This window comes from Hyaena hyaena, unplaced genomic scaffold (genome assembly GCF_003009895.1).
Source record: "Hyaena hyaena isolate Hyena2069 unplaced genomic scaffold, ASM300989v1 scaffold_618, whole genome shotgun sequence".
Classification (NCBI taxonomy): Eukaryota; Metazoa; Chordata; class Mammalia; order Carnivora; family Hyaenidae; genus Hyaena; species Hyaena hyaena.
In genome coordinates this window covers 713,809-740,197 of record NW_024081250.1, presented here as the reverse complement: position 1 = coordinate 740,197, position 26,389 = coordinate 713,809, and the positions used below count along the sequence as shown (strand labels likewise).

General features: G+C 38.6%; 1 protein-coding gene and 1 pseudogene across 1 annotated transcript in view; one reads left to right on the top strand and one right to left on the bottom strand.

Moving 5' to 3' along the window:
* The window catches only part of ERC2 (ELKS/RAB6-interacting/CAST family member 2), a 903,427-nt gene that overhangs the window by 294,894 nt on the left and 582,144 nt on the right, over nt 1-26,389 (top strand). The window lies entirely within an intron of this gene.
* On the bottom strand, nt 7,219-8,833 carry LOC120248965 (annotated as a pseudogene).

The following is a 26,389-nucleotide window of genomic DNA, read 5'->3' as shown; positions in this document are numbered from 1 at the left end:
TTCCACATTAGATTCCTTCCTAATCTGTGTCTGTTGTTTCAGAGTATTGAGATATGGAGTCAGAGTCCTTTATATTCTTTGAAACAAAAAAAAAAGATTGTTAATACTTTGATTATACTTTTCTTTGAAAAAGTCATTGTCTATACTATATTAAGCTGCAACTGGAAGTGACAGTATCCAATTAACCAATCTTCTATGGGAAAATACATGTCCTCTGGTAAGTGTTACTTAATGGTAAATGGTTTTGCAGCAAAAAAGAATGCATTTCTGTCATGTCTATGGGAAGCTGACTTGCTGCTTTAGAAAGGAGATGACAGAATTTAGGAGGAGGGAAATTCAACAAAACTCTCACTGACCTCCAAGCTCACATTCTTTCTCTCCCCCGCCCTCTCTCTCTCTCTCTCTCTCTCTTTTTTGGTATGAATTTTATGGAAAACAGAATTTATTAAGTACTTCCATTCATTTTTTTTATTTTGGGGGAACCATTTAGAAATAACCAGTTTACATTATGATTATGTTCTCCTGACACTGGACCCACATTTGTAACACTTACCTCCATTCCTCTGGAAAAAGGCTAACATTTGTGGTGGTTGAGTTTCTTTCAATGTATATTTACATATCAAACCAAAATGTAAAGAGTGAAGTTAAATTGCCAGGCTTCTGCAAGAATCTTTTACTCATTTTCATATGAACTTTATTCTCTTTTTAAATTAAATACAGATATTTATTCCATACAGACATATACTTTCTGCCTCCTATTTTATTAAAAAAGAGAGAAGTAGAGAAGACAACTTGAGGTAAAAAGTTGTATCGATGAGAATCACTTTAACCCTAGAAGTTTGTTTTTATTGCAAACATTTGTTTCGAAATGTATGAAATTTATTTTCTTGCAATTATTTTTTATTTTGTTTTCAAATGTAGTGATTTCTTAAATCCTTATGTTTATAACAGAAAGATGTTTGGTATCTAAAATACTACCTGGCAGTTGTTAATTTGAAACTGGACAGATTGTAAGTTCTGTCATTAAGATCTAGCCAACTATGAAGGAAAAGAGAAGATCTAACTGCTCATTTACTGAGTGTGACTCCTTAGCCACGTGCCAGTAAAGCTGGATGTCAGCTCTCTCCACAGTGATGACCACCTATGACAGCTCTTCTGTGGGCAGTACAGGGAGAAGGGAAAGGTGTGACTTAGAGGACTGCTTGGGACTGCGAGAGACCTAGAGCTTAGGATTTGACAGCTCTTCAACCTCACTTCCATCCAAAATCAACGTGTACATTTGTGGAAGAATGTATATGAATTTTAAAGACTTAATTTGGGGAAATATAATCATTTGCACCTTGCTGTGAATGCATGTGTGTGTGTCTGTGTGTCTGTGTCTATGTGTGTAAAAGAGAAACAGCACTAAGATAAGAAAATCAGGTGTACAGCATCATTTTGGTAACCTTCTTTGTTGGATCTCCAGTAGGTTATTTATAAAGTAACTCCTGTTTTTAGGCATGGTGTGAGGTGCCAGGAATATATGAGTAAATAGTGTTGCCAACATTATTACCCATAATATGATTTTTGGAAAAAAAATTAAGATTATTCTTTTTGTCCTTGAGCAACTAGGGTTGATTCATGAAAGATTCAATCTAGAGAATTGTTTGCTTGGTTGCTTGACAGAATAATACCATGAAGACCTTGGGTATACAACAGGGCCTCTGAGTAAGTCTATGAAAGTACCTAATCAAAAGGAAAAACTGTTTAATGCTTAGAGCTTTCTTCATTTACAGATCTTTAAGTTATCAAGCATCATATTCTCAGATAAAATCTCTTGATGTAGGTTGTGTAGGACACAAAAATATAATCTTATTCCTCAGGAACATTGTGGCTTAGCTGGGGTTTTCATTACTATGCTGCACTTAAATATTTATTTTATCCCTTTATTAACCTAATATTTATATAGAAAGAAAAGTTCATTGCAATATAAACTTCTTGAAAGAAAGGACCTTTTTCCTTTTTGTTTTTAAACTGGGGTATATGAGCTCCAAGAGCAGTGCCTTGCATAATATTGGAACTCCACAAGTGTTTTTTGGATCTACTGTTGCTCTCCTGTATCACTGGAGATGTAGTGAGAGAATTAGATGAGATATAGCGTCATGGTAGTGATGAAAGTATCCAGTCTCAGGTAATGCTTTGATATCAGTAGTAGGAGAAAACACAGATTAACTGCTCTATAACCTAGGTATGGGGAAAAACCTTCCTAACTATGAGTCAAGATATGGTAACAATAATATATAAGATTGATGCATTTGATGACATGAAGTAAAGAATTTTTGCATGGCAAAAAGTACCCGAGACTGGGTAAAAGACAGATACAACTTGGGTCACATATTTGCAAGCTATGCTACAAACAAAGTGTTCATATCCCTAATAAATAAGGTTTTTAAAAACAGAGCACTAAAAGACCAACAACCCCAAAGAATAATGGGCCTGATGTATAGATAGTACATGGAAAAATAAATGTAAAGTACCTAATGTATGATGCTCAACCTCACACAGGATAAGAGAGATGCATATTAAATCTACATTGACAAATAATTTTCACTTATTAGATTGGCAAAAAATCCAAAGACTTGAAATGTACTCTATTTGTTGGTAAGACTGTGGGAGTAACACACTCTCTAATAACATTGCTGGTGGAATGCAAAATGGTATATCCTCTTTCACAGGGGAATTTGGCAACAACAAATTACATATGCTTACCTTTGACTGCAGTCCCACTTCTTCCTAGAATCTCTAGATCCCAAAGATGCACTGGCAAAAATATGAAATATCAGATACTGTTCATTGCAACACTATCTGTAATAGCAAAAGTCTAGAAACCACCAAGCTGTCTACCAGGAAAGGAGTGATTGAATAAATCATTGTGATTACTTGTAGTTGTGGAAAAGATGAAGAATATCTCTATATACTGATAATGAAGTGACCTCTAGAATATATTGTTAAATGGAAAAAAAAGAAGGTGGTACAAAAGTGTATAAAATATGCTATTGTTGATTTATGAGATTAAGGATATATATATATATATATATATAATGCAACCTCTAATGATTTAATGAATGGTTCTGAGGATTGAACTTTAATGGATGTCACATCAAATAGTACATGCCTTCTGATCCAAGTACACTCTACTGCAATTAAGGACTCTTGTCAGAAAAATCAAACCTGAATTTTACTGGAAATAGGACAGAAAGAAACTTGGCAAACAGTTCTGAGGGATGCAGGAGCAAGTTCCCCATCATGCAAAACCCTTGTAGGACAGACGACTATTTTTGTTCTTGTTTTAAAACAACAACAGAAGTTTTCAAGGAAAAGAAGAAAAAGCTAGAGAAGGAAACTGTAGATCAAAAAAACCTAACAGAGATATTAACCAATCATAATGTATGAACCTTGTTTGGACCTTGATTCAAAATAAGCAAAATGGTAAAACTTTGAGCCACTGGGGAAATTTGAAGTTTGAACTGATGATATTAAAGAATCACTAGTAAATTTTTCTAAGGTGTGATGATGAAATTATTAAAATTTAATATAGAGTTCTTTTAAAAATCCATACTAAAACAATTACAGTTGAAATGATACAGTGTCTGGGATTCAATTTTGAACAATTAGGGGGCTGGGAATGGGCTGTGGTTGGGATCATAGGAGAAACAGGAGTAGCCATGAGTGGATACTTGTTAAAGTGAGGATTGGGTACATTGAAGTTCATTGTGTTGTTTTCTGTATTTTTGTATATGTTTAAAATTTATGTAAGAAAACAGTGAAAACAAAGTAAAAATAAATGAGTAGTGGCCTGCATAGGCTCTTTGAAATTCATTCTCAGTGACATGGATATGCCACAAGATGTCTCCCACCTACTTACCCTGGCATTATGTCCTTATTTATACAGATACTTTTTCTGCTAAAGTATTCTAAACTTGATGGTGACCCTGAAGATGATTTCAAATGAATCAACTAAAGTACACTTTTTAGAAAAAAATAATCTCATTTTAACTTTTTCTAGTTTTCTAAGTCTTTGTTTTTATGAGAAGGTAATTTAGATGTAAGAGACCTAGAAGAAAGCATTGGGAAATCTGATAGGGAAGCTGAATCACTTAAGCTTTTTATGTTGAAGCTTTGGAAATCTTTTTTCAATCTAGCCAGTTGCTGTAAGATTTTGCAGCTGGCTGATGTCAGGGACCTGCTAATGACTCACTCCATTTAGGCAGGGTCTGTCCTTGAGAACTTCCCTGGAAATGGTGTGGTTTGCCAGGCACAGTCCAGGGCCACATGATTTTTGCTTGACATCATTTCTTTTACCCACATTGGTGGCTGTCAGTCATCAGAAGATCTAATTTCTATTTCACACTCAGCCTAGAAGTTTAGAAGACTTTATTTTGGCTGATTGGATTCTTCTATTCATCTGACATTCTGGGTGTTTTCTTCTTAGTAAAACATAAGTCTAGCTCAAGGAATCTTCAATATTTATCTTATGTATTTTAGAAAAGGAAGTATGTAACAAATGAAATACAGGTCACAAAACCTTGTTAATTTTATTCTGTGTTTGTGCCAGTTTGAAGCCTCAAATACTAGAAATGGAGAAGCAGATTTACTATGGAATGAATCGTTAGAGGGCAGGGTGTGTGTTTTGTAAATTGATTTTATCTAAATCCCAGTCTAGAAGAACTAAACCAGCTTTCCCTAGTCTTTCTCTAGAAAGTGAGCATCAAAGTGATACCACATGTTGGGTACAATATAACAGAGCTAAGATCATTATCAAGATATCTTAATATATTGTTGAGTGGATTTGAGAACATAAAAAAGAATAGAATGCTCATTAATTTATGTAAGATTTGAGAGAAAATTAAGACATGGGCACTTTTTAAAGTATTTCTTTTGTTCACTTATAGAACTTGTATAGGTTAAGTTCTGGCAATCTCATTTCCTTTTTCTTTTTTCTTTCCTTTGCTTTTGGACAAACTTCACATCCTCATTTCTCCACGTATCTTTAGGTCCTGGCAGGTATCTATTTATGCTCATAATTCCTGGATGATGTTTCCTTGATCACTTTCTCTGTTCCCTCTCAGCACAGTACTTGCCATTGGGTCTCCAGAATTGCTCTCTAACTTGACAGTGACTTTCTTGAGGATGGAGCCATCCTGACTTATATTTTTTCCTGCTTGTGAAAAATCTAGTGTTGTTCAATTCCCTCGCTTAGCTACTGGAGATGTGGGTTTTATCAAAGAATCTTGGCAAGGTTTGGGAGTGTCTCTGAGCCCAGGAAGATGTATTGAGTGACTACTGTGAGAAAGTGAATGTATCTTTGCGTATATCTTCATTTTTGTGGTACTTGGTTATAATGCCAGTCTTTTAGAAAGAAATTGTTTCACAAAATCTTATCCTGAGCATTGCACTATCTATAAGCTAAAAATTTTAATTCAAGTTAGCAGCATTTCTAAAACATACAGTTCTTATTTTTATTGGCCACCTAATGCTTTATACTGATGATAAACGTAATTCAAGTGCTTTTACCTTAGGTGCTTGCAATGGGAAAAATCAATAGAATGAAGTTACTAATGGCATTAATGAAAAATTGAAACATTTTGCTAACCAGAAGTCTTATATATTACTAATCGAAACAATAGAAGGATACCATATTTATTAACATTTACCAGGTTCCAAGTCCATTTGTGATGTCAGATCATTCTCATATCAGTCTTATGAGGTTACTACTACCTGGTACTTTTGATAGCCTTTTTTATTTTATAAAACTTTTATGCATGGAAAGTGGTCATACTTAGAATGGATTTTAAGAATTATCTGTAATACATATCAGCTGAGAAACCTCAGGGTAGGTTAGATGACATTCCCTGGTTTTTACTATCTCCCCATGTAGAGACTCAGAACCAAAGATAACATTATGAGAATATGTTCAATAATAAAGGCAGAAACAGAGAGCTATGAAACACCAGGGATTAATGTGCCTGTGGGGGAGGGAGTCAAGATGAGTGGGGAGCAGACTTTCAGATGGACCCTGAAGGAGGAACAGTGTTTACTGTGATGGAAAAGGGTGGTGGGGGTGGGGGTGGGGGAACTATTTGAAGCAGAAGAAATAGTATAGAGGATAAAAGTGTGGCCTGTACAAGAAACAGTAATTTTTTGTGACTGGTGTGTCCTGCTTGCTCTTTGTGTGTGTGTGTGTGTGTAGAAGAGAAATAGGGATGGGATGGGTAGATGAGCTGTATAGCATAGGGGTTGATTTAATCGGTTCTGGGGTTAGAAACAAGACTGCTTTAGAATCTCATGTCTGTGTCTTCCTAGCTCTGTACCACCTGAAAATTTGCTCAATTATTCATTTCTTTATTCATTCAACACATATTCATTGATGTCTTGTATGAAGTTGACATTACCCTAAGTACTAGAGATAGAGCAGTGAGCCAAACAGGCAAAAATCCCTGCTTCCATGGAACTGACATTCAAGTGTAAATTTGGGGGATAGCGGTGGAAAAAAGAAACATATATGAAAAGGACCATTTAACAGTAAGTATACTAGATGAGAAAGTGATCCCAGGTGGAGAGAGGCACAAGTGCCCAGGTCCTCAGGCAGGAGTGAGCTTTGTGTACACAGAATAAGGAGAAACCAGTGAGGCTCAAGTAGGGTGCTTGAGGGTAGAGGAGGAGAAAGTAAAATTAGAGACATGGCAGAGGCTGGGCCAAGGAGAGTCTTGTTGGCAACAGCAAGGAAATAAGATGGGGTTCACAGTGCAATGGGAAGCCACTGGCAGGATTTAAGCAAGGTGGTAGGTGGTCTGATTTTCATTCCTAAAAGACCATTCTGGCTGATGTGTGGTGATGGCCTGAGAGGCCACCACAGGCATCCTGGTAAGGTGTGATGGTGGCCTGGATCCCGTAATGGTGTGGAGGTGGAGAAAAGAGGATGGTTTTGCCATCCATTTTGGAAAGATAGTTGTCAGGATGTGAAGGAATTGGATACAGAGGCAGAAGTAAGGGAAGAGAGGAATTAAGGACAAATTCTGAGATTTTATTTTATTTTTTTATTTTTATTTTTTTTCTCATTAAACTTTTCTTTTAATGGGTCTCAAAATTCTGTGACAGATTTTTGGTCAAGTTGTTTCCATTAAAAAGTACTGATTTTAAAAACTAATAACTTAAAACTTCCACACACATAAACAAATGGTCCACAAATCATTCTCCTTTCCTTCTGAAGGTTTTATGATGCATTGTTATCATTAACCATTCTTTTACTATTAAACTTAAATGGCCAATTGACACAAACAGTTCTGAGACCGTTCTTCCACCACTGATTAAGACTGGGGTGGCAGGTATTGGGGATAATATTCATTTAGCCTTCTGAGCTTTCTGGGCAGACTTGGTGACCTTGCCAGCTCCAGCTGCCTTCTTGTCCACTGCTTTGATGACACCCACAGCAACTGTCTGTCTCATGTCACAAACAGCAAAGCGGCCCAGAGGAGGATAGTCAGAGAAGCTTTCAACACACATGGGCTTGCCAGGAACCATATCAACGATGGCAGCATCACCAGATTTCAAGAACTTGGGACCATCTTCCAGCTTCTTTCCAGAACGACGGTCAATCTTCTCCTTCAGCTCAGCAAACTTGCAGGCGATGTGAGCTGTGTGACAGTCCAGCACAGGTGCATAGCCGGCACTGATTTGGCCTGGATGGTTCAGGATAATCACCTGAGCTGTGAAGCCAGCTGCTTCCATTGGTGGGTCATTTTTGCTATCACCAGCCACATTGCCACGACGAACATCTTTGACAGATACGTTCTTGACATTGAAGCCCACATTGTCCCCAGGAAGAGCCTCACTCAAAGCTTCATGGTGCATTTCAACAGACTTTACTTCAGTTGTAACGTTGACTGGAGCAAAAGTGACCACCATGCCAGGCTTGAGAACACCAGTCTCCACTCGACCCACAGGGACCGTACCAATACCACCAATTTTGTAGACATCCTGGAGAGGCAGACGCAAGGGCTTGTCAGTTGGACGAGTTGGTGGCAGAATGCAATCCAGAGCTTCAAGCAGTGTGGTTCCACTGGCATTGCCATCTTTACGGGTGACTTTCCATCCCTTGAACCAAGGCATGTTAGCACTTGGCTCCAGCATGTTGTCACCATTCCAACCAGAAATTGGCACAAATGCTACTGTGTCAGGGTTGTAGCCAATTTTCTTAATGTAGGTGCTGACTTCCTTGACGATTTCCTCGTATCTCTTCTGGCTGTAGGGTGGCTCAGTGGAATCCATTTTGTTAACACCAACAATAAGCTGTTTTACACCCAGTGTATAAGCCAGAAGGGCATGCTCACGGGTCTGCCCATTCTTGGAGATACCTGCTTCAAATTCGCCAACACCAGCAGCAACGATCAGGACAGCACAGTCAGCCTGAGATGTGCCTGTAATCATATTTTTGATAACGTCTCTGTGTCCTGGGGCATCAATGATGGTCACATAGTACTTGCTGGTCTCTAATTTCCACAGGGAGGTATCAATGGTGATACCACGTTCACGTTCAGCTTTCAGTTTATCCAAGACCCAGGCATACTTGAAGGGCCCTTTCCCATCTCAGCAGCCTCCTTCTCAAATTTTTCAATAGTTCTTTTGTCGATCCCACCACATTTGTAGATCAGATGACCAGTAGTGGTAGACTTGCCCGAATCTACGTGTCCAATGACGACGATGTTGATATGAGTCTTTTCCTTTCCCATTTTGGATTAGGTTTAGCGGTGGTTTTCACGACACCTGTGTTCTGGCGGCAAACCCGTTGCGAAAAAGCACAAATTCTGAGATTTTAGATTGAACTAACTGGATGAACAAGTTGCTTGTCTCCTTGAATTCCAGAGATCTGTTCCAAAGATTAAATGGGATTGTATATGGAATGTTAGATGAGTTCATTAAATATGCTTTGTGCTGTCTTGGGGTGTTTGAACTCAAGGTAAAAAGACACAAAGCCTGTACAGTGGCAGAGAAGTTGAGAGAGGCAAAGGAGAAGGTATTTAGCAGAAGCTATGAGTCAGCAAACAGAAGCCATGAGGTGGAAAGAAAAGGAGGGTGTTGGTAACTGTAGAAGAAGCAGTGGCGAAGAGGTTGAATTACAAGAGCAGTGGGTGTTCGGGCATGGCACCTGAGCCACCCCATCTCCTTGGATATCAGGAAAGGAATTTCCCTTCCCCCCAAGACCTAGCAGTACTGTTGCCCAAAGTTTCCTGGCTCTCCTTTTGGCATCATGAGCCCTTTCTACCTGGAAAAGCTGAGAGTTGTCTACTCATCCAACCTGATGAGTCAAAACAGGACAACTAGACCTCTTTATTTATGTGGGAGGACACAACTTTTTTAATAAGTGGATTTTTATTTAGTTCTAAGTTATAAAGTAATGCAAAAATACATTTTTATTGTGAATTAAAAATGTAGAATAAACAATAAAAAACATAAAATAAATTCCTCTTCTATCTTTCTGAACACTTGACAGTGTGTCCCCTCCTCAATGATAACCACTCTTATCATTTTAGGGGTGTATCCTTCCAAATACATATTTATCACATATATATATTGTTGTATGGATTTTCCAAACGCAAATGAGATATTAGACATGAAAAACAATCACTGTTTTTATTTACTGTTTCATAACTATGTAAGTGCATAGACCTGCCTCACTGTCCATGGCTGCCCAGTAATCACTTACCATGCTTTCGTCAATCATTGTTTTGTAAATGATCAATAAAATTGTTTCCAATGTTTCTGCTATTACACACTTATTTTTAAGAGCTGGGCTGTCATACTATGTGACCTTTTACATTTGGGCAAAACTAGTTTCAGTGAAGTCCTTTGCCATTTAGTAGCTGTGCAGTGCACCTCAGCCTTTGGGTTAGGCTCAGTTGCAGGCAGAGTCCATGGGGCTTGTGTGGACTGCAAGTCAGGCACATGTGGCAGCAATTTTCCTTGTTTTCTGTTGCTGCAGGGAGGAATTAGGACGGGGGCGGGGCAGGTGGTGGCAGGGTGAGCCTTGAATGTTGCAGTCTCCTCAAGGAGAACTTGAAATAAACTACCCTGTTTATATTAACACCTAGTAAAAGAAAATATTAACTTTGCTAAAATAATCTTCTAAAGAAACAGGTTTAATGAGAATATCTGCGTTAAATTTAAGAGCTTTAATTAAACATGCAAAGGATAAATAGTATCTTCAAAGTTCAGCCTTAAGAAGTAATAACTATTTCTTAAGAAGGAAAAATATTTAACTACACTGCCTGCCTAGATGTTTGATCTTTAAAAGTTGGAGCATTCATGTTTTTGAAAATTAATCTAAAAACATGAAGTAACTTGAGTGTTTTAGGGCAGTCATAATTTGTATGCTTTCTGTAGATAGGTTCATGTAAGCCATGATTTCTTTGAAGTAATACATTTTTATTTTAGAGAAAGACATTGTGCTTGCTGAAAGACAGTAGTGGTCTAGTTGTTTTTTTAAAAATTAAAAAAAATTATTTATGAAAAAGAGAGCATGAGCAGGGGAGGGTCAGAGAGAGAGGGAGACACAGAATCTGAAACAGACTTCAGCTCTGAGCTAGCAATCAGCACAAATCCCGACATGGGGCTCGAACCCACGAACCATGAGATCATGACCTGAGCCAAAGTCGGACACTTAACCGAATGATCCACCTGGGTGCCCCTAGTTGGTTTTACATATTTTGCTAGTACTCTCAAAAGTAAAGACAGTAAGACAGTGCAAATGGTTTGCCTTACTTTGCCTGTTTCTGGGAGATGGAAGGACTGGGAAGGAGCAACCTGTATGTGCTACAGACTCTATAAACCTAGTCTTAGTACATTGTTATAGCAGTTTTGCATAACAGATGGTGCTATCCCCATTTTACAAATGAGAAAACTGAGTCCCAGAGAAATAATGTAAATATCCCAAAGACGTACCACTATAAAGTGGTAGACTGTAGGATTTTAACCTTGGGCTGACCTGTTTTCACTGCTCTTTTGAACTGTGTGATTCTAGTGTCATTTTTCCCCCCTTTTTGGATTTATTAGTCCTTTTACTATCCAGAACTGAAAACCTCTCCTTCTTCATGTCCTGAAGGTCTTAGGTTAACTCCCAAGGTTATCAGAGGGACTGGTAAGCAAAATGGTGGACACCTTTTTATAGAGCAGTTTGCTGACCCCTGCTCTTAAACATAGTTCCAAGATGTGGAAGGTTTGAATGAAATAGTTGCTGGGATTTTGCATCTTGGTGACTCTTTTAGGTATTCAGAAGCCCTTGTATCCTATGGTACTAAATCTGATCGTTCTAATAGGAGCCACTGTGGATACATCTTCTATCACTGCCATGTGTTCTAGGAGCTGATTTCTCTTCCTGCCTCTTTACTGTGTTTAGACATTTATAATATTGTCACTAAGGTGAAAACCTCCTACTTCCTTAGTATTTCTATTTTGGCTTCTAATTTCACCACTGTAATTTCTCTCTCTCCCTTTCTGCTTGCCTCTCTCCTCTCCATTCCTTCCTTCTTGCCTTTTGATATCTTTTCAAAAGGAAACTAAATAATCACTTTCTCCTATCTTTCTGCTCAGCTTGTAGCCCTCCTTCTCTAACTCCTCTCTACCAAGTCTCCATACAACCCAGAAGTTCCCATATCAACGTGGCAGGGTCCAGGTAGGTTTTGTATTTTGGAGAAGCTATCTGAGTGCAGCCTGCTGTAACTGGAGAGCAGAGGCTCAGTCTAAAGTTGATTCTTGCCCTCAGGAATTAGGGGTCCAGAGGTGCCAGATCTCTGATTTTAAGAGAAGCAGGAAATCCAGACTTTTGGGTGTAATCTCTCTTTTTTTAATACTGGCAACTAATTAAAAATTATTTTGCAGTAGTATGTGGGCAAACAAAAGACATCTGTTAGATATCACTTGGAATCTCTTAGTAAAACAAGGACAAAAATTTGAACTTTCTTATTTTGGAAGTAGTCACTGAACTCCGTCCATAGTTTCCTACCTTTTGACCAAGGTGATCTTTTCTTTGGTACTTTTATTTCTCACATATATTATCCCAAGATTCCTAGGAAGCAGTAGGTGTTCTGCTTAAGATTAAGGTTTGAGTGAGGTGCCTGAGTGGTTCAGGTGGTTAAGCGTCTGACTTTACCTCAGGTCATGATCTCATGGTTCGTGCGTTTGAGCTCCGTGTTGGGCTCTGTGCTGACAGCTAGCTTAGAGCCTGGAGCCTGTCTTCGGATTCTATGTCTCCCTCTCTCTCTGACCCTTCCCTGCTCACACTGTCGGTCTCTCTCTCAAAAATAAATAAAACATTAAAAAAATTTTAAAAAGATTAAGGCTTGAGTATCAGCTGAATCTGGGTTGAATTATAGCTCAATCACATAATAATTTTGTTACCTTGGATGGGTCATTGCAGCTCTGTGAGTCACCAGTAATAGGTGTCTACTAATGATCTGTCTTAATTGCTTTATGACACAACAAATATTTATTGAGTACCACCTCCGTTTCAGACACTGGGTTAGGGATTGGGGATGCCACAGTGGACAAAACCAGATACAGCTCTGGCATTCCTGTAGCTCACTATCCAGTAGAAGAGAAAGATATTAATCAAATAATTTCAGTGATATAGTTATAATGAGAAAAGGAACTTAAGTGCTCTGCCGAAATCTAAGCTGGTTCTAGGCTGGCCTTCCTGGAGAAAGAGAGGCTTGATCTGAGTTCTGAAAGATGAGTTGGAGTAAATCAGGTGAGAAGGGGATAGAGTAGCATTTCTGGCCAAATGTCCAGGGTGTGCTCTCTCTGTAGGCATTGAAATCACACTGATATGATTCAACCAGATTAAATAAGAATCTGAACCCAAGTCAGTTTTACATGTTTCTGTTTTAAAAAATGTTCTTTTAGAGAAACACCAAAGTGCCATTACTTCTTAACACTTTCCAGCAGGACTCCCTTTGTCAAGTGTAGTAGTGCTTATATCAGATAGTATGGTCTAGGTTGTGCTGCCATAACAACCTCAAAAATCTCAATGGCTTAGAGCAGAGGTCAACAGACCATGACCCACAGACCAGATCTTGCTGTTGCCAGTGGTTCCCCCCACCCCCAATTTTTATTGAAGTACAGTTGACACACACATGTTACATTAGTTTCAGATTTTGTAAATAAATTTTTTTGGGAACATAGCCATGTCGGCTCATTTATATATTGTCATGGGCTGCTTTTGCATTACAATAGGAGAATTGATTAGTTGCAAAAGAGACTACACAGTCTACAAAGCCAAAAGTATTTACTACCTGGCCCTTTACCCAAAAATTTGCCAAATCCTGCTTTAAGAGTATTGGTAGGAGCTTCCTCAATGGAAAACTGGAAATTATACTACCCATACATGGAGCTGTGTAAAGGAACAAATTAGTGCATGGAAAAGGCCTAGCCTGGTGCTTGGCATGTAATATGCTGCTGTATTTTTTATTGTTCTTTTTTTTTTTAATTTTAAAAATGTATTTCTGAGAGAGAGAGACAGTGTGAGCAGGGGAGGGTTGGAGAGAGAGAGGGAGATACAGAATCTGAAACAGGCTCCAGGCTCTGAGCTGTCAGCACAGAGCCCAACGTGGGGCTCGAACCCATGAACTGTGAGATCATGACCTGAGCCAAAGTCGGATGCTTAACCAACTGAGTCACCCAGGAGCCTCTTTGTTATTGTTCTTAATACTATCTTTTTTCCTTTTGTTCTCTGAAATCTCTGCTGTTGATACGGAGCCTTGTGCATGTTTCATCAGTATTATTACTGCCACTGCTAACAATAATACTTTGCATTTATTCCTCACCTATGATGTTTTAGATGCTGTCTGGGAGCTTTGTGTATCATCTCCTTTAACCCTTACAATAGTTCTCTTAAATAGAAGTGTCCTAATTTTATAAACTCTGCTCATATTAGTAACAGACAGTACAGTTGACTGAGCATTTACTCCATGCCCAAGCATGGTGCTCACATAAGTCCTAGGTCCCTACAAAATCATTATGTTTTACAGAACAGGAAGCTGAGCCTTAGAGAGGTGAGTTACTTACTCTGGGCCCCATATTCTGAAGTGGCAGAGCTGGGATTCTCATTCTAGCCCATCTAACACCAAAGCCCTTGAACATACTCTCCATCACTATGTCACCCCTTGTCCCATGGGTAATCAAGGTACAGTAAATAAAAGTACGGCTTCAGTCAATTCTGTGGGCTGGCCCATTCCCTCTCCCTGGGACATCTTTGTTGTTGTTGTTGCATTTCCTCTGCTCTGAGTAGTTTTGCTTTTTGCTTCTCACTGTCTGAAATCTGCTCACCTTGAAACCCCTGTGTCTTAGAGAAGCTGGTTCTCATTGCCATGGTGACCTTTCCTTCCTCTAGCCTGTACAGAACATTTGGATTGCTCATTGGATGCTGAAATGACAATCCAGTGTACAGTCGGATGAACCCCTTGCACAGAGCAAGCACTCATTTACTGTGGTTTTTCCTCTGTACTTAGTGAACTGCAGCTATCATTTCTCTTCATCCTCCTTCCTTTTGAACAGCTTACTAGCACTTTATATTGTGTCCGGCTTCATGCCATTTTCATAGCATCTCTGCAAAGGGGTTCTCTTCTTATCCTGATTTACAGATGCAGAAACTGAGGCTGGCCCAAGGTCAGTCTCTAGGGAGGAGTGACGTGGGTGTTAAGTACAGGAACATACCCATGGCTGAGCTTTCCCTTCTTGTTGAGGATATCCACTAAGGACAAAAATGTCCACTGGACCAGATTTCTTTGACTTAGAAGCTGCGTAAATGGAATAGAAACCAAATGGTTCCCTTCTGAGGATTAATATCATATGATTTCACTCATATGTGGAATTTAAGAAACACAGTAGTTGAACATAGGGGAAAGGAAAGAAAAATAAGGTAAAAACAGAGAGAGAGGAAATCGTAAGAGACTCTCAAATACAGAGAACAAACTGAGGGCTCCTGGAGGGGAGGTGGAGGGGAGAGGCTAAATGGGTGATGAACACTAAGGAAGGCACTTATTGGGATGAGCACTAGATGTTATATTAAGCAATGAATCATTTGGTTCTACTCCTGAAACCAATACTACACTGTATCTTAACTTAAATTTAAATAAATAGATTTAAAAAAAGAGAGAATGGCCCAGGCAATGGCCCATTACCAAATTAAGTGACAAAGGACAAAGGCTGGACAATTGCAATTTTTAATTGTCAAACATAACTAGAATTATTTATTTAATGGACAGTGAGCACCAACTATTCACTGTGAGTGAACACTGAGCTGAGCATAGGGTATTTGCAAATACCTGAGGCAGTCTTACCTTCTCAGGCAGATTGTAGCTCAGAAAGAGGTGGTATCATTAGGAGCACAGGCTTTGTGTCTGCGGGACCCAGATTCTAGTCCAGACTTTGTCACTTGACAAATGTTCTGATGTTTGGCAATTCGCCAAACTTTCTGGAACCTTAATTTTCTCACTATGGAACAGGATGGTAGGAATACCTGCCTCACAGGGTTAGCATAAGCGTTCAGTGCTAGGATGCAATAAAACATTCAATGCAGTGCCTGTCACATAACAGAACACTCAAGAAACTCTTAATTATCACTAGAAATTTTCTATGGTAGAGATAAATGTGGTCCCCCAAGAAGGACCAAACAAAACAACATGAAAGAGATGTCAGAAAGGAGGGGAAGAATCAATTCGTCCAAACTGAGGGGCATTTGAGAAGTCTCCATCATAGAGGCAAACTAGAACTTGCAAGATAGAAGAATCCTGGTGGGCAGAAATGGCTAGGAGAGGAAATGGCATTCCAGGACAAGGGGACAGTGTGAGCAAAGGTATAGGGATAAGGGAAAAGGTGTGTTCAGGGAAATCTTCATGGTATTATGTGGCTGGAAAGGGGAGGGCAAATGGAAAGATGTGGAGAGTCTGACTTTATGAATATTGAATGAAATATTTCTGGAACAAATGACTCCAAGTATGTGGTGGTGTTCCATTAAATGTGCAACTGTTCCTTATGTGGATGCCTGCAGCCTCTAGGGCTGCAAAGTGATCTCCTTTTTCCTGAAAGAAGATATAAAAGCTAGCCATTCTGCTCTCAAGACATTAATGCCTTGACATCACATGCAGCAGGATAAATTTGTCTCTTCCAAGTTCAATACCAGAAATACAAGTGCCTTTACTACTTGTATTTCCATGGCAGAGTACAGTATCACCCCATCTCCACCCCCCATGCAACCATAAATGTTCGTGAAGCCAGGCTTCTGGGCTATATTTGCTTAGGTGAGGGTAAAACAGAATGAAGCATGGCTTTTTTGTTTTTTGTTTTTTTTACAATGTAGGTTTTATTTAGGTCCAGTAAGGCCAGTAGATCAGGAGACAATTGCCTCTGGATAGACAGTTTGTTACAGTTCCCAAGAAAGAGAAGGCACCATGCCAGGCCATGTGTGCCTCCTAGGGAAGCACCAGAGTTTGTCAGGAGATAGAAGGAATGAGGGGAAAACATGGGAAAGAGACTTAATTGTCATTTTCATGGAAAGAATGGATGAGGCAGGGTAAACTCATTTAGGATTGCTAGTTTGAATAATTTCAGAGGTGTCTGGGGCATAGGGGCTGTCCCTAATTATCCGGTATCTTGCCTGGGGTGATTCAAGCAGGGAAACAGTGGCACAGAGTATGAGAGCGTGATGGAGTAGGTGGGGTAGGAGTGTGGGCTCTGGTTTGGTAAATTTGCACACGAAAAGTACAATTGTAGGTTGAGTCTTTTACTGTCTTGAGGAATTGGCTTGCTCTGGGAGGGGCGGTTTCTTGGGGTCAGCAAGGCCCCAAGTGTCAAAACATCAGAATATAGAAAGTGAAAAGGTATAATTAATATACTTATATCCCTGACAATGCAAGAAAATTGTGTCCTTCAGGAGTTTAAAGAAACTCTGATATTCCCACAGAGAACACACACACACACGCGTGCGCGCGCACACACACACACACACACACACACACCACTGAAAAGTGTGTGGTTTCAGGATGTGGGTGTTCCATTGCAGAGAGCTGCTCCATGAAAGGATCTTGTGACCTGCTTGCTCAACACCAGGCATAGGCATGTTCATGGTCAGAAGATAGTGACTCTCTGAAGCACCATAAAAATCACCTGATTCATCTTTTCAGTATTACTTACATGATTAATTTCCTAGAAGCTTTTCAGAATAATATTTTCAACTTCAATTCTTTAATTATCATTGCCTTTTCCTTAATGCATCCCTATTCTTATATTCAAGAAACTAAGAAAACTTGTGTTCACATTAGGCATTGGTACAGCAGCTGATGTCTCTCCTGTGAGCTACAGCTTGTATGCTGTACCCTGTCAAGCCATTTAATTCTCAAAGCATATATTAACACCCCCATCTATATGGTGGAGAAATACCTATTTGGAGTTGCTCAGTAACTTTCCAGGATTTCATATCATGAGAGGCAGAGAAACTTTCCTGATTTTTATGTTGTCTTTTGGGTACCACTTCCCTGAAAGATTATATGGCATTGGTCTATTTTTTTCCTGCCCAAGTAGCTAATAATCTCTGATGATGGGTCTTTATTGGGTTTATGTGTTGGGTCATGTTTGCATGCATCTTAGAATTTTGTAATCAGAGGAGTGCGATGTTGAGCTGGTAGTGGAAATGAGAAATTTAAACTCCTCTCCTTCCTGTCCTGAATCTTACACATGTATTATCTTTATCATGGTAAAGTAGTTTGCAACCACTCTCCTGGTTTTCTCATGATATATGAAGTTAGTTAAATGCATGAACTCTGCTTTCTAGTTTATGCCTGAACTTACATATTGTAACTTGTGATTTTAAAACTCCAGGACCATCTTTTAATAATGACAACCAGCCAGAACTAAATGGTTTAATGTGATATTCTCCTTAGAGACTACAGAGGAATTGATATCTTCTCTAACAGCAACTTTATGCCTTTCAGTGTGTGTGTGTGTGTGTGTGTGTGTGTGTGTGTGTTATTCTATCACTCAAGGCTTGTTACTCTCTGTTAATATGCTATTGCCTAGGATTGCTTAATTAAACATGACTTGAAAGTTTGCATTATGCTTTAAACTAGTGACAGAAATTGCTTAACATGATTTCTTGGTTATATGCTGCCTTTGGAATGGCAAGAAAACAGGGTCGAGAAAATACATTCATTCTGTTAAATCTTTATTTATTTTCTAAGGAGTGAGAGAGCATTTTTATCCAAGTGATGAGAACCTCCTGGAGTTGATTGACTTAAATTAGCTTGATTGCTTTTTATCAATTGCAGCTGCACTGTTTAGCATAAAAATGCAAAACATCTAAAAAGCATTTGCCTTGCAGCATACTGGAAAGATGTTTTTAGTTAGTTTTAAGATGTTTCAAATTTTTATTCTGCACAGATTCTCTGAGAATGTATCCAGAACATATCTAGTTACAGAGAATTAGTACAGATATTGTAAACTTTGAGAAAATGAATTAAAGAAAATATGCTGTTTTATGAATTACATATTTAGAATTTGGACTTTTTAGCTTTTAAATGTCTCTTGTAAGTTAAACAGTTCAGCAATATTTGTTGCAGTGGCCAAGCCAAGCAACCGCTGCTAAACATTAAGTAACAGTCGTTGGAACTTTTCTTGTAATGAGCCATTTGGCCTTTCTTGTGGAGCTGTGACATGGTTCAGTGGGAACTGGCCGTTGTAAAGTTAGGTAAAACCATCTTTGTCTTCAAATCCTATGAATGGGTTTTAGACCATCATCTTTATTTTCTTCTTGGCTTAGATGGCTGAATGAAGGGAATGGCTGACTCACTAAGTCTTCTTGTATGGGTGCTGCTGAGAGGGGTCTGCTCTGGGAGACACTCTGGTTCTCTTCCTGACCAGCTGCTATGTTTCTCATTCCCCATTATTTGGCAGACTTTCCTCTTTGGTGCTTTTGGACATTATCAGTACCAAAACCAGAAGAAAGTACACTCTTGCAGTTATTGAGAGAAAAAGAGAGAGGGGGAGGGAGGGAGAGAATGAGCTGGTTGCTTGTTTTCTCATTTTTGTCAAAATTACCTACTGCTATTGGTTGGTAGAGAATCTCCTTTAGACACTAGGACTGAAACACAGGACTCCAATTCTTAGGGCAGAGCCTCCAGGACATGTTCAAACGGGACTGGTCAGAGGACTCTCAGGGGCGTCTTCCTTTATTATGAGCTCTGGGTTGTGCTTCATGATGGAGAAACAAATTTTCCTGTAAAAATATTTTTCAAATGCAGCACCTACATTTCTTCGTTGGACATTTAATAAGTTCTGTGGCAGAGAATGGCACATGTCTACCTTTCCTTGGCTGATTTTTCTCATAGTTTGGAGATGTAATGTGTTACACTCCTGGGTCTGTAATAGGGATGTAGAGACCACAGGCCTTGAATCAGAGAGAGCACTGGAGTCCTTGAGTGATTGTCAGGCTTGGGCTCCTTCCCCCACCACATGAAAGTATCTGGTGGGTAGTGATGCATTCAACAATCCAAAGAGGCTGGACTATTCCATAGGAGTAGGTGGGGATCCTAAGAGGAGCCGGTGTGTGTCCCGGATTCCACAGCAGGTGTGTGTCCTGGACTATGGCAGATAAGAGTTCAAAGTCTCTTCCCATAGCTTTTCATTCTGGAGAAATCTCTGATTATTCATTTAGATTTGTAGAATCAAATAAGCTTGTATTTGATGTGTCACATCATTCTGGGGAAACTTTTGAAAAATGATTATGTGTTTCAATACTGCCTACAGGCCACTTTCCAGAAATACTTCTTCCTCCCACTTTTAATGTCTTATTAATATGCTGTAATGATATTATTAATGCTTAAATCAATCATGGTTTTAATATTATGACAATTTACAAAATTGTTCCCATATTCCCTTCTCATCTTTGTTATGTGGTGGTCACGTTACATTTGGCATAGCTGCTTTTATAATATACCTAAAATTTAGGGCTTAGTTTTTTTTAATATAATGTCATTAAAAGTGTGTCTGTGTGATGTTAAACCTTCTGATTTTTATTCTTAATCACATTGCTGTGATTTCCCCAGCTATACTCCCACCTTTAGGTCTTGGAGTTGTTAAAAATTTTCACTAGTAAAGATAATATTTCAGTGTGAGTGTCTTTGAAAATTTGGATTGCTGGATCAAAGAATATAACCATTTTTATGGCATTTTATGTGCACATCTAAATTGATTGAAAGTGGGGCACATGTATAAGGTCAAAATAATTTAAACATTAAAGTTTACAGGTGCCTCGGTGGCTCAGTTGATTAAGCATCTGACTTTGGCTCAGGTCATGATCTCATGGTTTGCACGTTCCAGCCCCATGTCAGGCTCCTTGCTGACAGCTCAGAGCTTGGAGTCTGCTTCAGATGCTGTGTCTCCCTCTCTCTGCCTGTTCCACACTCCTGCTCTGTCTCTCTCTTTCAAAAATAAATAAACATTTAAAAAAATTAAAAAAGACATAGAAGTTTGAGGTGTCATGTGTCAGTAGTTGTGTACCTACAGAGACTTCAGTTAGCAGCATGCCCAAGGACTCATTCCACCCCAAAAAGATAGTTGGCTTCATGCTTCTCACTACTGTGTCATACTCCATTAGGTGCATAGAGAATAATTACATAGCCGGTTTGCCTTTATTTGAAAAAAAACTTGCTCTGTAGAATCTTCCTAGAGTCTATTTTAGCATATCTTGCAAAGTTTAAATCTAAGCTAAAATATTTTCATTTGACTAATTTATCCTAATGCAATTTACTTAATGGTCTTTCTTCATTGTTTTTGATTCTCACTTTATTTCCTATGTATAATTGGCTCTATTCTGAGGCTCTCTCTCCTGTCAGCCTGATGATTACTGCTTTATCTTGCATTAGGCTCCACTATTTTTGTGTTCTGGGAAGGGAAACTGTTTTCCTCAATCTAGGCTTTTTCAGAATGCTACTTGATATGATTACCTGTTACCTCTCCCCCCCCCAAGTTTATTTCTAGAACTATTTTTGTTTATTCCTAAGAAGAGTCATCTAAAAAGTCTACATATAGGCATGCTCATTTGGAAATTAACTTGGGGCGAATTGATCAAAGTAAATAATTAAATTCAGCAAATAATGTATTCTGTTAGATATTTCCCTACTTTTAGTGGTTGTTATGACCCTTATTAGGTTTATTTCTATGTGCTTTATCTTTTGTTGTTATTATGCAATATATACTTTCATGAAGTATATATGTTTGAAAAATAGATCTGTATTCAGATCACATACTCCTTTACTGTAAGAATTATGAAAAATTATTGGTCATTTCAATTTTCATATTATAATGTTAAGGCAAATAATAATATTTTATCCCTCTTAATGTTAGTATTTATTCTTTGAAAAACTTTCTTTGTGGGTCCTTATGCAATAGTCAAACTTCACAAAGAATTTTAAATCATTTTGTTACTATGTTCTATTGGAAAGCCTAGAGTGTCTCCAGTAATGGCAATATGGATTCTTTGTTATACTTTGCATTTCCTAATGTTGAGAGAACTTCTGTTTAAATACATTATAGGAATGAAAGTTGAATCTTATTAAATGGTGATTTAATATCAATTAAAGTGCTCATTGGTTTTTTTTTTTCTACTTTATGATGTTTTTACTAGTAAAAGTTCTTATGCTGAAGGACCCAGGTGAGGGCCTACTTGATATTTAAGGTATTTTAAATTCCATATCTAGTTTTATTTAGGGCTTTTGTAACTATACTAACAAGGAAGATTTTATCCACACATATAGTTAGCTTAGTTTTAAAATCAGAATCCTGTGTCTTGGTAGTGTAAATTAATGTTTTTTATCTATGTTCTTAAGTAGTTTTATTTGATATGGAAATTACTTTATCCTTGAAAGTTTGAAAAAATTTTCCCATTGCCATCTGAGAAGGTAATTTTCTATCAGTATAGACTTTTCTCTCTGGGTGGGATCACATATCAAGTTTCTCCCTTTGTTAGAATAAGAAGTTTGGGGAATGCCATTTTTTAGCTTGTGTTTAATTTTCTCCAATTAATTATGTTTTATTTAGTTAAAAATTTTTGATGTAGTTAAATCAGGAAGGTGGGTGCCTGGGTGGCTCAGTTGGTTTAGCATCTGACCCTTGGTTTTGGTTCAGTACATGATTTCTTGGTTTGTGAGATGGAGCCCTACATGGTTGGGGGGGTGTCAGCACACAGAGCCTGCTTGGATTTCTCTCTATCCCTCTTTCTCTGCCCCTCTTCCACTCATACTTACTTGCTCACTCTCTCAAAAATAAATAAACTTATAAATAAATAAACTTAAAGAAATCAGAAAGGTAGCTTTGGTTATAGGGAATACTTTACTGTACATTAGCCCTTGTAGCTGCCTGCATATTTTTAGGGTAGCAGCGACATATCACAGGTGGACAGGGTCCTTAAAATCCCCTTATTTTTCAGGTGAGAAAACTGAAGCAGAGATAGGTTAGGTGGCTTGATTAGAACAAATCATCAGGTATCTGTTATGGGAATACTGGGACCAAAGTCCCATGGTGCTCATCTAGGCTTTGTTTTTTTTCTTTTGTTTTGTTTTTTTGTTTTTTTTTTAAGTTTATTTATTTTGAGAGAGAGAGAGAGAGAGAGAGAGAGAGAGCAAGCTCAAACCCATAAAGCCTGAGATCATGACCCGAAACTAACAGTCTGACGCTCAACCGACTAAACCACCCAGGTGCCTCTAGGTTTCTTCTTATACTCTGTTGTCTTTTATAAACTGAGAAGGTATGGAGTTGGATATATCTCTACCAAGATGTATAGAGAGTGAACTTGGAATCCTATGTGGACTTTGAGAGTGTATCCTCTGAGTCAGAGACAAAGCTTGAAGATTTATGGTTCCATTTAATTTATTTTATTATTTTTAAAGGTTTATTTATTTAAGTAATCTTTATAACAACCCACTTGGAGTTCGAATTCATGCCTCCAAGATCAAGAGTCACATGTTCTTCCAACGAAGCCAGCCAGGCACCCCTATTATTCCATTTTAAAGAATGGTTACAAAGTTTAATAGCTGTGGTTCATATCACTTAATAGTCTTGTGCTAGCAAGTAAGTGGAACACATTTCAAATTAGTTTAAGCAAAAAAAAAAAAAAAGGATTTAATGATTTTGTACTATTGAAAATTTCAGGATTATACTGACTTTAGGTTTAGCTAGATCCAGGTACTGAAACATCCTCAGTGCTTTTCTTTCATTTTTCCCTTCAACTTCTTGATCTTTTGTTCCTTTTTGGACTATATTCTGTAAGAAATTGGGGCCATCAGGAGACCCAGAATCACATGCTCCCATGTTTACAAGCTCAATAGAATAAAGTAGTGGATTGGATGGTTCTAAGAAAGACTATAAATTGGTTTGGCTTAATTTACCTGATCATCTTTGACCTAATCATTGTGTTGATTCAGTCATAGTCAGTGAAATACTTCCAGCAACTAAAGAAATTAAAAAAGCACTATTTTCTTATATACCCTAAAGAATATGACCAGCTCTATAGTTTATAAACAATAGAAATACTTCTCCCATTTTGAGAGGGGACTCAGGGTGACCCACTGACCTCTGTGGCTCTTCTCTCTTCCCCTCCATGCTCTTTGCGCATTAAAAAACAAAACAAAACAAAACAACAACAACAACAAAACATAGGTCTAATGTCTGCTACTGTTTTTATGTTTCCTCTATTTTGTGGAGGACGCTAAAGACAACCCCTTCAATGCCTGGGGCAGTGGGAGAAGAAGTAAAGAATATACACATGTATTATTTTATTGATGTGAAACATAATATTTTTGATTCCCTCTTCCTGGTTGTAGACCCTCACACAAGAAGGATCAGATCTATAATTGTGTCATTCTGGTTACAGGTACACATCTGCCTTTTCTTCTCTTTCTACAAGAGCCAGTGTAATCTTCCTGTGCATCTGCAGGTATTGTCCCGATGAGCTTGGCTGTGATCACTGTGGTTCCTCCTTAGGAACCTTCCACCTAGAAAGCAGGCCCTTTTCAAGAGTTCCACTCACTCATAGTGCAAACCTTAAGAAACTGGATACCCATAGAGATTATAGTAAAAATTAAGATACAGTTTGGTATTTCATAAAGGACTTTTGAACATTCTCTGTTGGTGAACTGAAACTGTGCCTTGTCATTTTCTTTCTGTTTCAGAAACACTCAGTCCTGGATTGAACATTCTTTCTAAAATTACATACCAACTTTAGATCATTTTCCCATTTCTTTTTCAGGTTCTATTTTAAGGATAGGACTGGTTGGTCAGATTGACCCAGACTCCTACATACCAGGAGTCCTGCAGTCCAGTGGTCCAGCAGTCATGTTGAAATACCTGCTTAGCTTAAGTGTTGACTGCTCTTTAGCTAATATACCTTCAACCAACCTGTCATTCCTCTTGGCTCTTCCTGGAATTGGGTCATTGTTCTCATCATCACTGTCATCTCATGTCTGGATTGTTGGTAATTGCCTCTTAACTGTTCTCTTTGTCTCCCAGTGCCTCCTCACAGTGAGCTAGTTAACATACTGAGTCCCAGTCCTGCTTTTCCTCTGCTCAAAACCCTCCAGAGTTCTCACCCAAAGTACTTAAGGTGATATTTTTATCATTGTGATCTTCCTTCACTCCTTCCCTACCCCACTCCCATTACCTTGTGACTTTGTCTCTTCATTCACCCGGTTTTAGCTATGCTGGCCTCCTGGCTGCTGTTCCAACATGCCAGGTATGTGCGCACCCATGGTGTTTTGTACTGGGTCTCTCTATCTAGAATTCTTTTCCTCTGCCTTGCCACGTTGTCCACTCTCTTTGCCTCCTTCTCTTTCTCAGTGAGGCCTACATTGGCCACCCTCTTTAAAATTGTAGCCCCCTCCAGCTGCAGAATTCTCTTTGCCCTGCTCTATACAAATTTTTAGCATTCTAGAATTTTAATTATTTACTGTTTTCCAATTTATTGTCTCTCTTCTCTTCCCTCCTCCTACTAGACTAAAAGCTATTTTGTTCACCGATATTCCTAAGATCTAGAAGATAGTAGGGCACTTGCAGTTTTCTCAGAAGAGGAAATTAGAAATCAAATATTTATAGGGCTTTGAAGTTTGGGCCCAAGTGGTTTAAGATTGGTATTTTAGGCAGAACTAATTGGAATTGCTCAAAGTTGGGATATAATAATTTAGGGTTAGTCAGTACAGCAATGTATCCTGAAGAGAATCATGATAAATAACTGTGGTTGGTAAGTAAATGGTTTGACCAGATGAATAGATTATTGTCCCAATAAATTGATCAGTGGGAATGTCCTGAAGCTAATAGTCAATTTATTGATTGATTTATAGCCTTCCAGGACAGAGATTTCCTGGAACAAACAACTAAGATGTTGACATGGATTCTACTGTCATATCGGAGTCATAGTGACAAATAGGTCTCAATCCTCAGTTCTTGTGAGTCTTTAAGATATCCAGTTCATTCACTCATCCATTGTTCATTCATTAATTAATACATCTGAAAAATACAGGTGAGTCAACATCAGGCCACAGTGAGCACAGTTTCCTACACTGAGTCAACACCAGGCTAGTCGTGTAGCAGAGTTTCCTATAAACCTTCTTTATTTATCTCAGGTTCCTTCTTTCACACTCAGTTATTCTGTAGCTTCTCAAATGCCTGCATACTTCTTTTGATATCAGAGTCCTGGAGCTTTTTGGAATCTCTCATCCTCTCCCCTTGTGCCCCTTTTAAAAATATATGGATTGACTTAAAAAAAATTCTTTTTGTAGCATATTTCAGAGTTTCTCAACCTTGGAACTATTGACATTTGGGGCTGGACAATTCCACCGACTAGATATGAGTGACATGCCCTTGCACCCCAAAATGTCACCAGACATTATCAAATGTCCCCTGGGAGGCAAAATTGTCCTGGCTGAGGGCCATTAGCTTAGTCATTGTTTGAATTTTGTGTAATAAAGGGGAGCCTGAGAACTGACCCAGCAAGTGAGATGTCATCCACTTTAGAGGAGGGAAGGGTGCATCTGTGCACATGTTAATACTTTGCCACCAGTATGCCTTTGCTGAGTGTTCCTTCTCAAGGGCATTATCTCCATATACCATTTTTTCATTGCCATCAGGATAAAACCCCAAATCCACAGCATGGCTCAATTCACCTTTCTCATGTCTCCACTGCCCTCCACTCATCCGTATCACTTTAACTGTGCAGGCACATCAGCTCTTTTGGGGTTTCCCAACAAGTAACACTGTTTCATGACTTTAGTATTTTTTTAATGTTTTCTTTATTTTTGAGAGAGAGAGAGGGAGA